Consider the following 13,642-nt stretch of genomic DNA (forward strand, 5'->3'; position numbering starts at 1 on the left):
AAATTTTCTTTAAAATAAAATAATATTAAATAAAACACCATAAACTATTTTTATTTAATATTTTATAAAATATTAAACTATATTAAATACATCATAAAAATATTTTATGTAATTTCATTTTTTAAATATATAAATAAATAACATTAAATAAAAAAATATTTTCTTTTACAGTAGTTATCGGTTTTACGTGATTGTTTAAATGTTTAAGTTAAAATATATCAGAAAATACAAAATAAACAATGTATAACTATAAATAAAATGAATTTTTGTTTTAAATTTTTTTTATTAAAATTTGGAGATAGATTTTTTCTGGTGAAAAAAGTAAAATGAGAATAAACAGATAAAAATTAAAATTAACACATTTATCATAAAATATAAGTGGAATACAATTCTATATGTTTTTTTACATAATTTAGTGTAGATGTTTAATTATTTAAGATAGAGATATTTATTAAACTAGATTATAAAACTTAATGTTATGAACATAAATAAAAATATACAAACAATTAAATAAAAAATAAAAACTAAAAATTTTAATTTGTAATATTAAAAAAAGCAGAATTTACAGAATATATAGTATATGTTTATTTCATTTTAAATTACAGAAAAAATATAACAGTAAATTTTCATTTTTATTTGTATTTGTATTTATATATAGGTTATTTTTATATTTTTAAATAAAATATACATTAAAACATAACTAATTAAAATAGCACCACAGCTTCTTATTTTTGGTGCCGTTGCATAAGATTCACCTTTTAGACGAACCCCTGTGACGTGATTCGACTATCAAACTTTACAATCTGAAATCACCACGCTTGGCTCCTGCCTCTTTTGCTCTCAGGAGTAGAGTGAGAAACCAAGATGGACTGAAGCTTAAAATTAACAAACCAGTACAATAAATCACAGGGGAACCCAGATCAAAGCAGCACACAGGGGGAAAAGAGAAGCCCCGGGGATGCCTCCAAAAAGTTCTGGAGCAGAAACTCCCTCTCAGAGCCATTAATCACTGTCTCTGGGTCAGGAGCTTTAACCTGGCAGTCCTCTATAATGATGTGTGTTTTTGTGTGTGTGTGTGTGTGTGTGTGTGTGTGTGTGTGTGTGTGTGTGAGACTCCGACTCAAGCCTCTCTCTCGAGTCTGCAGAAGGACACGATCTGATGGACTTTAAATGGGTCTCACAGCATTTCCATTTACACTCTTGATAAAGGATCAGCAGCCACATACAGTCACGCTGTGATGGATCGGCTGTCAGACGCACAACTCTGACATTTCCAGCCTAGACATTTCCCTTCATACATTTCCCTTCATAGAGATGATAGATTTAATAAGTACTAAAGTTTGGTAAGATTTTGTGTGTTTCAGAAAGAAGTCTCTTCTGCTCACAGAGGCTGCATTTATTTGATCAAATGCACAGTAAAAATTATTGATTTAATTATTACTGTTTATTTGGTATGTTTTTTTTGTGAATCTCTGTTAAAACGTGTAATTTATTTCTGTGATGTGGCAGCTGTATTTTCAGGCATCATTACTCCAGTCTTCAGTGGTCACATGATCTTCGAAATCATAATAATGCATGATGGATTGCTGCTCAAGAAAACATTTCTGATTATTATCAATGGTAGAAAGAAACAATATTTTTTGTGCTACATTATATTTTTTCCAGGATTCACAGATGAATACGAAAGTTCAAAAGAACCGAGTACCCCCAGGATTATTTTGAGAAAAATAAAATCTAAGAACAGTATTTATTTGAAAAATAAATCTTTTTAACATTAGAAATGTCTATAATGGCACTTTTGATGAAAGAACAGTATTTATTTGAAAAATAAATCTTTTTATATATATATATATATATATATATATATATATATATATATATATATGTGTGTGTGTGTGTGTGTGTGTGTGTGTGTGTGTGTGTGTGTGTTTAAAGTTAAAGGTAAAAAAAAAACTTTAATTTCATTCATTTCAGCTAAAAAAAACCCACCATTTTTTATATTTATAGTTCAAACCATAAAACCATATTTTTTTTTGTAGTTGAGAATGTTAAGTAAAAAATGATAATAAAAATTTAAAAAAAAAAACTAAATTTTATTTATTAGCATACATCTCATATATATCATTATAGTTTAACTCTGATGTAAAAAAAAATATAGAACTAAAAATACTAGAAATTAAAAAAAATAAATGAGCAAATAAAAACTCATAGGCATTTAGTAAAAACTTGATTTAAATAATCTAAGAAATAAAGATTAAAACTGTAAAATTAAAATGAAACATAGCAGCATTGGAATAATGAGAAGAACAAATTGAACTCTCTGAATTTTTTAAATTTATTGACGGCATCGAAATAAAGTCTTATTCTTTCACCAATCCAGTGTGTAATATGAATTTTTTAATTTATTTGAGATCATTAAAATATGTGTATTATTTTTATGAATTAATTTAGTTTTCAGCAAGTAAGTATACTTAGTGGTGCTTTGGTGAACTCTGAAACTCAAAGACTAGTCTGAGATTGACACTGATAGGAGTTTCAGATCTGTGCTGTGTATCTAGAGGCTGGGGTCTGATTTCCCCAAAAAGCCCCTGTCGTCATGAAGAGAAGATGATGATGATGGGACTGATTCATCTCAAAGCAGTCAGAGTGAAGGAATCTACTCACAGCGCTCTAGAAGACGCCAGGTCTGCAGAACCACCAAACCGCATCAACTCAGAACCAAGCTGAGGAGCAGGAGTGTGACAGCATCGTGAAACCTGGACAGACTGAAATCGTTGTTGGGTGGTGTGTTGTGTGTGTGTGTGTGTGTGTGTGTGTGGGGTGTGGTGTGTGGGTGTGGTGTGTGTGTGGTGTGCGAGCGTCTCCTGAAAAGGAGCATTGACAAAGCCTGAGATTACTGAAGTGTGGTGTGATGTGTGGGTGTGTGTGTGTGTGTGTGTGGAGAGGAGAAGATATGACATCACAACAAAGTTCTGCAAAAACAAAACAATAAACCGCTCTAAACAAATAAGTTGCACACAATATCCACGAACTCAGGATAAACCACCGTAGCAACAAGTAACCCGGATTATAGTTAATTAAAACAAAAAAATAAATTGTGAAAACTTTATTAGATAAAACCTATTATTAATGATTTCAAAAATGTACATTACATAATATTTTTAATAAAAAACTATATTATTATTATTATTATTATTTTATTCTTATTTATTATTAGTATTATTATTAATTCTTTTTCAATCTAAGGCGAGGCAAAAATTGTAAGTTAGTTGTAATTTTAGTTATCCTTTTTTATTTTCATTTCTTTGTGTGTGAGTAATTTAAAATGAAAATAAAATTAAAAACATCCTAGTAGACCTTTTAAAGAAATAAAAACTAATAAGCTGACAAAACACCAACACGCACACCACTACCAATAAATATCCTATAATATGGATAATATAAAATAAAAGATAATTTTAAATAATAAATTAAAAAACATTTTATGCAATTTGTTTTGATTTTAGAAAATGCAGTAAAAACATTTTTTTTTTTTTCAGTCATCGAGTTACATTGATTATTTTTTAATTTAGGTGCAATGTAACAATACAATTTAGCATGTCTATAGCTATATATGAAAATAAGGAATAAAAAATAACCTAAAAATAAAATGAAGACAAAAAAATACAACTAATTTCAATATGGTTAATATCCAGTCCGTTTCAAAGGTTTGGGTTGGTAGTTGGTAAATAGTTAAAAATGGTTTGTTAAAAAGTATTATTCTCAATGCACTTTATTTTATGATTTTGTGTATTTCCTCTAATTGCCAAAGCAACATTTATCATTTTAGTTTAACTTAATGTACTTAAATAACTAAAACTGAAAAATTAATCAAAAAAAATCTATAGCCATTTAAAAATGAATTAAGAATGACAAAAACTCACAAAAATGTTTTTTTTTGTTAAAAATATAAATGTGAGAAAAAGGTGTGTGAAAATATCTGAGGTTGTTGTTATGATTTAAGGGGTTAAATGAGAGGGATTTTGTATTTTGGTTTTGTACTATTATGTAGACAAAAACAAGTCATGAATTAAGGAACACTGTGTTAGTGGTGTTTATGTGTGCGTGTGCCCTACCTGTGGTGCACTATGTAGGTGATGATGGAGGCGAACAGGCAGAGCAGCATGACGGCGATGCAGGCGTAAACCCCGAGTGCAGGAACTCTCCCGGATCACGGAGGGAACGACAGCACCTTCTTCAGATCCTGACACACACACACACAGAGAGAGAGAATCAGCATCTGACACACACACACACACACACAGAGAGAAAGAGAGAGAGAGAGAGAGAGAATCAGCATCCGACACACACACACACACACACACACACAGAGAGAGAGAGAGAGAGAGAGAGAGAGAGAGAGAGCAGAGAATCAGCATCCGACACACACACCCACAACACACCACACACAACACACCGATACACACACACACACACAAGACACACCAGAGAGAGAGAGAGAGAGAGAATCAGCATCTGACACACACACACACACACACACAGAGAATCAGCATCCGACACACACACACACACACAGAATCAGCATCACACACAGAATCAGCATCAGACACACACACACACACCACACAACACCCCAGAGAGAATCAGCATCCGACAGACACACACACACACACACACAAAATCAAGCATCATACACAGAATCAGCATCAGACACACACACACACACACAGAGAGAATCAGCATCATACCGACACGACACACACACACACACACACAGAGAATCACCATCTGACACACACACACACAGAATCAGCATCCGACACACACACACACAGAATCAGCATCCGACACACACACACACAGAATCAGGCATCCGAATGACACACACACACACACACAGAATCAGCATCCGACACACACACACACACACAGAATCAGCATCCGACACACACACACACAGAATCAGCATCCGACACACACACACACACACACACAGAATCAGCATGCCGACACACGCACACACCCCACAGAATCAGCATCCGACACACCACACACACACAGAATCAGCATCCCGACACACACACACACACAGAATCAGCCTCACCACACCACAGGGAATCACGCCTCACACACACCACACACACAGAATCAGCATCACAACGAATCAGCCTCACACACACACAGAATCAGCATCCGACACAACACAAAACACAACACAGAGAGAATCAGCAATCCGACACACACCCACACACACACACACACACACCACAGAGAGAGAGAATCAGACATCCGACACACACACACACACACACAATTATCTAGTTTGAATCTCATAAAATGTGTGTTGTATTCATGTAGAGCATGTGTGCTCGCAAAACCAAAGTCATCGGGATGCGATTCTTTACAGAATGCATGAACTGATCAAATGTAAACCTTGAAACGCAATGAAAGTCACTTTGAATAAAAAGCATCCCTGACAAATGCATACATGTGTGATTCAGCTTTGTCACCACACATTTGCAAAATGAAAAGGATGAGAACATTCCATTATCACTGTAAACATTGAACATGAATATTACAATTATATTATATTATTATATATACTATAATTATCTATATAATTATATATCGAATATATATATAGATATATATAATATCTATCTATATATATATTATAATACTAAAATTTGCATTTCCCTGCCACAAACATCACCTGCGAGCAAGTCTAAAGCAGGGATCAAAAAATAATGAGTTCTTTTCAAATCACATTTATTTATTCAACAACAGCATCATAATTTCCCCTGCTGCACCCCACAAACATTCCACATCATTAGGAGACCAACTGAATCAAACAGAACTTGCACATTCTCAGTCACAGACGTCATTTTGGTGTTTTACCAACATCTTACCAAAGATACCACACCATGCATTATAATCATTTGAAGGTTTATTTGTCATGTGTTTTTAATGCATGACACTTGTAAATGTTACAAATAAAAGTATAGATAAGTGTTAGAATGTATTATAAACTGTGGTTACAATTATTCATGAGATTATTATTAATGCATTTTAACGGTGGCATTAATAAGGCATAATTAATGCAATAAAAACCACTTTTAATATGCGTGACTATATTAAAGGCTTTAATGAAAAACTGTTTTACCAAACAAAACAAAACAATAAAAAAAGAAAGCAAATTGAAAACGCTCGCCGGGAAAATGATTTTCTGGTTGTAAAAACCTTGAATAAAGTGATTGAATAATTACACACTACATTCTGGCACAGCCTCAACATATAGAAATGTGAAATAAAAAAGGGGGACTGGATTTTTTTACTCGTTTGGGGACTAAAACGATTATTTTGTAATAATGTAAACCCCTATAGGTTAAAAAAAACATGGGAAAAAGTGTTTCACTATAGAGTCAGTTCACATGGACAAAACAACCAATTTTCATGTTCTGAAACATGTAAAATAGTGATTTGAAAGGCTGATGAAAGCAAATATTAAACATCATGGATGAATATTTACGAAAGTAATCCACTATTTTTGTTGAGGGTTGTTGAGACATTTGGAGCCCAATTTTACAGGAGGGTGTTAAAAATGACCCCTTCAGAAAAGATTGCAGCAATCATTGTATTATTTTTACTCAGCGGGAGATCGGGAGGGTCTATTAATAAAATCTGGTTGGACTTTAGCAACCTTTGTTGCAATTATTGTGCCCAATGGGGGGGGGGGACCGTTTCAAAAATGTAATGGAAAAAAAAAGCCCACTCGTGTGTGTTTTTTTTTCTCCCAAATTTGCCATGCCCTGTAACTCAAGAAAGTATAAACAGATACTAAACTTTTCTGTTCTTCAAGGACATTGCTCTTTAAATACAACACACGTCTCAGCTGCATGCAACGTTACCTACATCTGGTTTACTACCATCAAAAACATTTTACACACAGAGCTGCATTAAACTCCACATATCTCTGGAACAAAAACAAAGGGCCTTAAAAATGAAGATTACAAAAGAAAAGTTTGTCAATAGTTAGAATCTAAAACCTCTGAACCCAATGGCAGAATATGTAAAATGACATGCATGATCTCCAAAAATGCACATTCCCAGGAGCTACAACACACCATTGTTAATAAACGGCATGAAAAAACATTGTTAAATGAGGAAAGCTGAGTCTCAGAGGCATCAACTGTGAAATACCCAGAGGATAATTACAAGCACATCTGTCCGGGAAATTAACCCAACATATAAACACATACGAAGACAGAAGTCAGCTGATTATACTTCCCAGCAGTGCTGTAAAGAAACATGTTTCCTTCCAATATATTACTATTAAAAAACACAAACTAAACTGCACGAATCCTCTCTGGAGAAAGCCTTCTAATCGGACCCCACGGATCTCGCCTCAATCGCTAAAAAAAATGCTGTATGTAAAACCAACTAGAGACAAATATGATGGGGTCGCTTCCTAATCCGTTTTTTAAATGCAAAAATAATCACCATGTTAGATTATACTTCCCAGATCAATGTTTTGAAAGCTGTCACTCTTTAGTATCCACCATCAAAAAAAAAAAACAAAGTGGTATATTTTGAGATGCAGTGTACAGTCGAACACATCATTAACGCTCTGCAGCTGTTTCTTCAGCTGACTTCAGTAGTCTTTCTGACAGTTGTCTCGCAAAGATTCCCATGCAAATATAAGGGTAAATGCTGTTCACTATTAAAAGCAGGGAATTTTGTTTAAAGACCTTTATCATTCAGCTGAACTTGTGCTTGTGTGTTTTTCAAAAACACTTCGCGGGCTCTTATATGTTCTTATTCCATACATGTCATATTCGGACAGTTGTCCTTGAATCCGTGGGCGTGCACGTTACAGCGGTATTTTCTTTAACTTCTCAGCACTAAAAATCAATTGGTGTGACCTACTTCAGATGCGCAGGGCCCAAATCCACAACAACAGGCTTACATACAACATTACCATTTAATAGTTTGATCAGAAGTATTGCTTGGGGACAATACAGTAGTCGCTGGATGTTGGTGGCGACAGCAATGTTCAGCCTGATTGCCCAGCACACTCTCCACAACAGCAACAGCACCACCCACATCACCCTGTGAGAAAAACCAACTGAGGACGCACGACCACTGCCATCTCATCTGAAAAAACATGTGTAGCAATGACCTCAAATAATGTGAAAGACACAGGTGTTCCATCAACAGCAATAAACTAATAAAGTAATGAGAATTTATCACCCCAAAAGCCTCATAAGTAATGATATTTTTTATAAAACAAATTGATTTTGAAGATGATTTGGGTGGGAAAAATGTGCTTTTATGTTTATATAAAATACATGTCACACAATGCAAAAAAAAAAACTAAAGTCAAATAAAATAAATAGCCATTTTTTTATGCATTTTAAATAAATATTGTTTTAGTATGAAATGTGGAAACCGGTCTCATGAAAGGCATATAAATAGTATGCCAAAAAAAAACAATCATATACACATATACCATGTTTTATATACATCCAAAGTTATTTTTGCATAAAAACTTACACAGTATACACCACCCAAGTTTTTTTGTTTTTATTTGGCGTACTATTAATACACACTTTCCTGAGATCGGGTTGGAAATGTGACATGATTTTGTGTGATTTAATCAGTATAATTTGTTTTTATTTGTTGTAATATTGATAGTTATTTTCTTGAGATCGGGTTGGAAATGTGAAATAAAAGTGTCACATTTCGTGTGAAATTGTAACATGACTTTATATTTAATCAGTATAAAAATGGATTTATATAATGATTAATTAAATGTATTCATATACTGCTTAAATACTGAGCTCTATATACTGAATAAAAAAAAATCAAATAAAAAGTGTAACATTTTCGTGAGATTGTAACATTAAAATGCATTTTTATACTGATTAAATAAATGCATTCGTATATGCAATCATAATGCTTAAATGTTCTTGAACGTCTATATACTGAATAAAAAAATAAAATGTAAATAAATTTAAAAATAAAGAGTGACATTTTCATGAGACTGTAACATGACTTTATATTTAATTAGTATAAAAATGCATTTATATATTAATTAAATAAATGCATTTATATACTGGTTAAACACTGAAGCTTATATGCTGAATAAATAAATAAATAATTAAAACAGTGACTTTTTGTGAGGTTCACCTCTAAATCTGATTAATGTGAACGTGATTTAAAGCATATCGGCGAAGCTGCTCCGTTTGTTTGCACGTAATGAAAGCACGAGATTGGATCTAAACGTCTCCAGGCAGAGCGCTGATTAATTTTAATCATTTACACGAGCTCGACGCCATTAATCCTGACAGATCTGAGAGTCACGAGGAACTTGATTGATGACATGCTTGACGCTTTCACGTGCTTCTCGATCGACCGGCGCTCTTCCTCAGTCAGCACACGGGGCTTAAACACCCCACCAAGATGCACGGTGGGTAACAAACGCTGACATTATCAAGCTGCCTTCAGAAAGCCTGGGATGATGGCTGAAAGAGGCAGATGAAAAGCCTTCAGGACCAAACACAGCAGCAGATCTTTTGTGTCTGTTGTCGAGTTAAACAAGCGCCAGACTACTTCTCGTTTCCATGATATGAAACGTGATTACGATCGGACAGCAGGAGCAAACGTCCCAGCAGTATTTGCAACAGGTGCGTCCGCCCTTCAGAGGAATCCATTATTAGACATACCAGCCATAAACCACCAGGAGACCTCCTCACATCTGCTGCTGAACAAAAAAAAAGCACAGCCCAGCTCACATTTCACCAAACAAATCAACAGAAAACAGAGGAAAATTTTATTTGAAATAAAAATTCAAGAATGATTTTTGCACCGTGACATCATTTAAACATATAGGGGATTTTACTGATTCTTTATAGATAATTAAAAAAAGATAATAAAATTAATCAATCTATCTATCAGAATAAATTTATTAGAATAAATACAATTTAAATAAATAAAAATATAATGGTCTGAAAATTTGGCTTTGTTTTTGTGTTTATGTGAGTATATGCAGTTACCAAAATGTTAAAATGTTCCACCTTAACAAATCAAAAGCAAATATATAAGAATTTATATAATAATATATATATATATGAATGGTAAAGTATTCTTTAAGATCATTAAGATTTTTTCTCCTCCGTAACATTGTCCATTAGGTTTTCTCCTAAATATTCGGAAGATGATTTCATAGATTCTCAGTTATGTTATATAATGCTGTGTTTTCTCCTTTAAAACAGCATGAAATTACAAGGCTTTGACACAAATAGACATCCGACCCGCAAAATCAACAAACACGAGACGCTTCTTAACAGGTTTTCCTGAGATTCGCCCGAAATGACCCTCACACAGCTGTAGTGTGTTTTAATTAGACAAAATCCGTCACCAGAGACGGCTCGGAAGGAGAAACAGACTGAACTCCAACCACATTTCCTGCTTTACAGGAGGAGAGAAATGCTCCACTTGCAACAAGAAGCGCCCAGAAACCCTGGTGGAAGGTGCTGCTTATCGTTTCCCGTTAACTAAATTACCCAGAATCCTTTTCATGCAGAGGGAAACACAAAGGCCAGCGATCCGTCAGTTTTCCTGCGTTGCTCTCACCGACGTGGTCACATACAAGCTTTTCATGGTCATCTGTGTCATTAATAAAATTAAATTATTCTGAACTGTTTTTCTGCTCCACTTCAGTTGCACAAGCTTCCCATATTGGACTTTGGGCACATAAAGGACTGATCCATAATGTAGTTTTATCAGCAGCGGAGGAACTCGCTTCATCTGTTGTGCAGGGGAAAACACTGAAGAAGTGAGCAGAAATTCAGTACATTATGACAAGAAAACTGACTGTGAAGACAAAAAACTCTACTTCCATTCGAGTGTGAATTAAAACATTTTGAAACCCAGACCAAACCCCAGTCACATTTTCGCCTTAAATCTAAAATAAAATATAATAAAAATAGATAATTATAAAGTAAAACGCATTAAAAAATTATGGTAAATTTAAAAATATCTAAAAAAAAATAAATCAAAATATAGCACAATATAACAAAAAAACAATTATTTAAATTAATAAGTACTATAGTGAATAAAAACATCTAACAAAAAACACAAGATTAAAATACATATTTAAATAAAATCATGAAAAATAAATGTATATAAATAACATTACAAATAAACAGTCATAAAATAAATACAATTATTTAAAAAATATATAAATAAAATTATTTACAAAATATTATTTAAAAAATAAATGATCAAAATAAATAAATGTATTTCACATCAAACAACAGTCCTGTCCATGATAACTACTTTTATATTTTTTTATGTGATTATACTGCCCCAATAATAATTGTGATTAACGATATATTGTCATTATATCATTAATCTTATCGTTGATCTTTTTTTTGTTTAATCGTCGCGCCAAATGTGAACTACGGGTATACACTCTTGCTCTGACAACTGCTGGAATGTGAACCTAGAAGGACATTGGCGTATTTTAAAAACATACAAATGTTCTGTAACAGTGCGGTTTTATGAAAACGCTACACAAATAAAACTGACTTGCAAACTTTATTGGAAGCAGCAACAAGGCAGGATAAAAAAAAAAAAAAAAAAAAAAAAAAAAAAAAAAAAAAAAAAAAAAAAAAAACCAGGTAAGTGTGTAACATGCATCGCACTGCTAAATGACGTCTGTGGTAAACCCTGACCATGCATCAGCCACTACGATGTTGCGCTTCTGACCTGAAGTGCGGCTGGGTCTAAGACACACAGGACGTTTAAACGCCACAAGCGATGAGGGTCAAAAGGTCAGCAGCCTTTCGAGGTCACAACAGACGTCAAATGCAGCATTGCTCCTGCACATCCAGCACCGACTGAAATATTTATAACCCAACGACAAAATCATACGTCAACACTCCAAGCAAAGTCAGCAGCGAGAGGAACACACCTCCTCACTATCACGCTCACCGATTCAGTCGCTTTTCAGATCATTTGTTGAAACCGCATGCAGTCAGTCAATCATTACTTTGTGAAGGAAACTCCGAAAAGCACAGGGGCTTGATTCATCCTCAAGGGGTATTGTTCCCTGTAATAAGTGAGCAACTGATTGGGACAGAATAAAACAAAACAAACACTAAAGAGGACTATTTAGGTAGGTAAAAACTATTAATGATTTACTCGGGGAACCTAAATGCACCAGAAAAAAAAGAAAACTGCCACATTATGTTCAAGATGAAACCTATAAAAATAAAATAAAAATCTTTGGGTAGTAAAAATACTTTTTTTTTTTTTTAAAGCCACTTTTCCCTCTAAAATGTCCCCTTTTGAATAAAACATGCCACAAAAAGTATCTTTTACCATCGCACCTCAAAAAATAAAATAAAACCCCTAAAATAAAACCCCTAAAATAAAATATCCCACTTCCTCACCTAATAAACTAAATACTCAAAATAAATAAAAAATACAAATACCCAAAGGTAAAATCCCAAAATTATAAAATAAAATACACAATAAAATAAAATAAAATAAAAGGATCCGTCGATATTTAGGTTCTCTTCTTTCCCGTCACAAACCTACATAAAGTGTTTCCCTTAAATGTTTAAATTCAAACAGTGCCAACAAAAGTTTCATGAAATGAAATAAAATAAAATAAAATAATAAAATTAAAATAAATAAAAAAAATAAAATAAAATAAAATAAAATAAAATAAAAACTAAATATAAAAAATAAAGGAATATTTAGGTAGTCAAACTACAATAAAGTGCCCGAAATGTTTATAATAAACATGCCAAAAAGTTTCATGAAATGAAATGAAATAAAATAAAATAAATAAAAATAAAATAAAAGAAAATAAAACTAACAATAAAAACTAATAAAATGAAATAAAATGAAAATAAACATAAAATAAAAATAAAAATAAACATAAAATAAAATAAAAATAAGGGACTTAAGGAAGTCAAACTACTAATGACTATACTCAAAATGGACCCGAAACATTGAAATGAAATTTCAGAAGTATAAATAAATGAAAAATTAAACGAAAAAAAAAAAAAAAATATATATATATATATATATATATATATATAAAATAATCTAAAATAAAACAGAACAAAAGAAATTAATGCTAAAAAATAAAATGCTACTCAATTAGTGACCAAAACATTGAAAAGACTAATAATAATGAAAAACCCTAAAATAAATGTAAATGATATATTTATATATATAACTGTATATACATAAAAAAATAAGGTCAAACTGCTCCTGACTTAAAGTGACCCAAAACATTGAACAGGACATATGGCCAGAAATAGTATCTACAATAAAATAGGTCCATAAAACACAAAACCACCTCCCGTTTAGTGAAAGCCCCCCCCGTCCCAACCGTGATGCAAAATTGGTGCTCTGTATTAACCCGCATCCAACGTGCACAAACAACAGGCAGTGAAAACACAAACACAACACTGCCCCTTCAGGGGACAGTCTAGTCAGGGACTAATGGAATCACTCAAAGTAACATTAAACTGACACCAGGAAAGCTCTCTCTGCCAGTCTCACTCCGTGTCAGAGGATTCAGAAGGTGATTCTGTAGCAACCAGAGAAGATCAACTAGAGC

The sequence above is a fragment of the Cyprinus carpio genome, chromosome B13 (genome assembly GCF_018340385.1).
Source record: "Cyprinus carpio isolate SPL01 chromosome B13, ASM1834038v1, whole genome shotgun sequence".
Taxonomy (NCBI): Eukaryota; Metazoa; Chordata; class Actinopteri; order Cypriniformes; family Cyprinidae; genus Cyprinus; species Cyprinus carpio.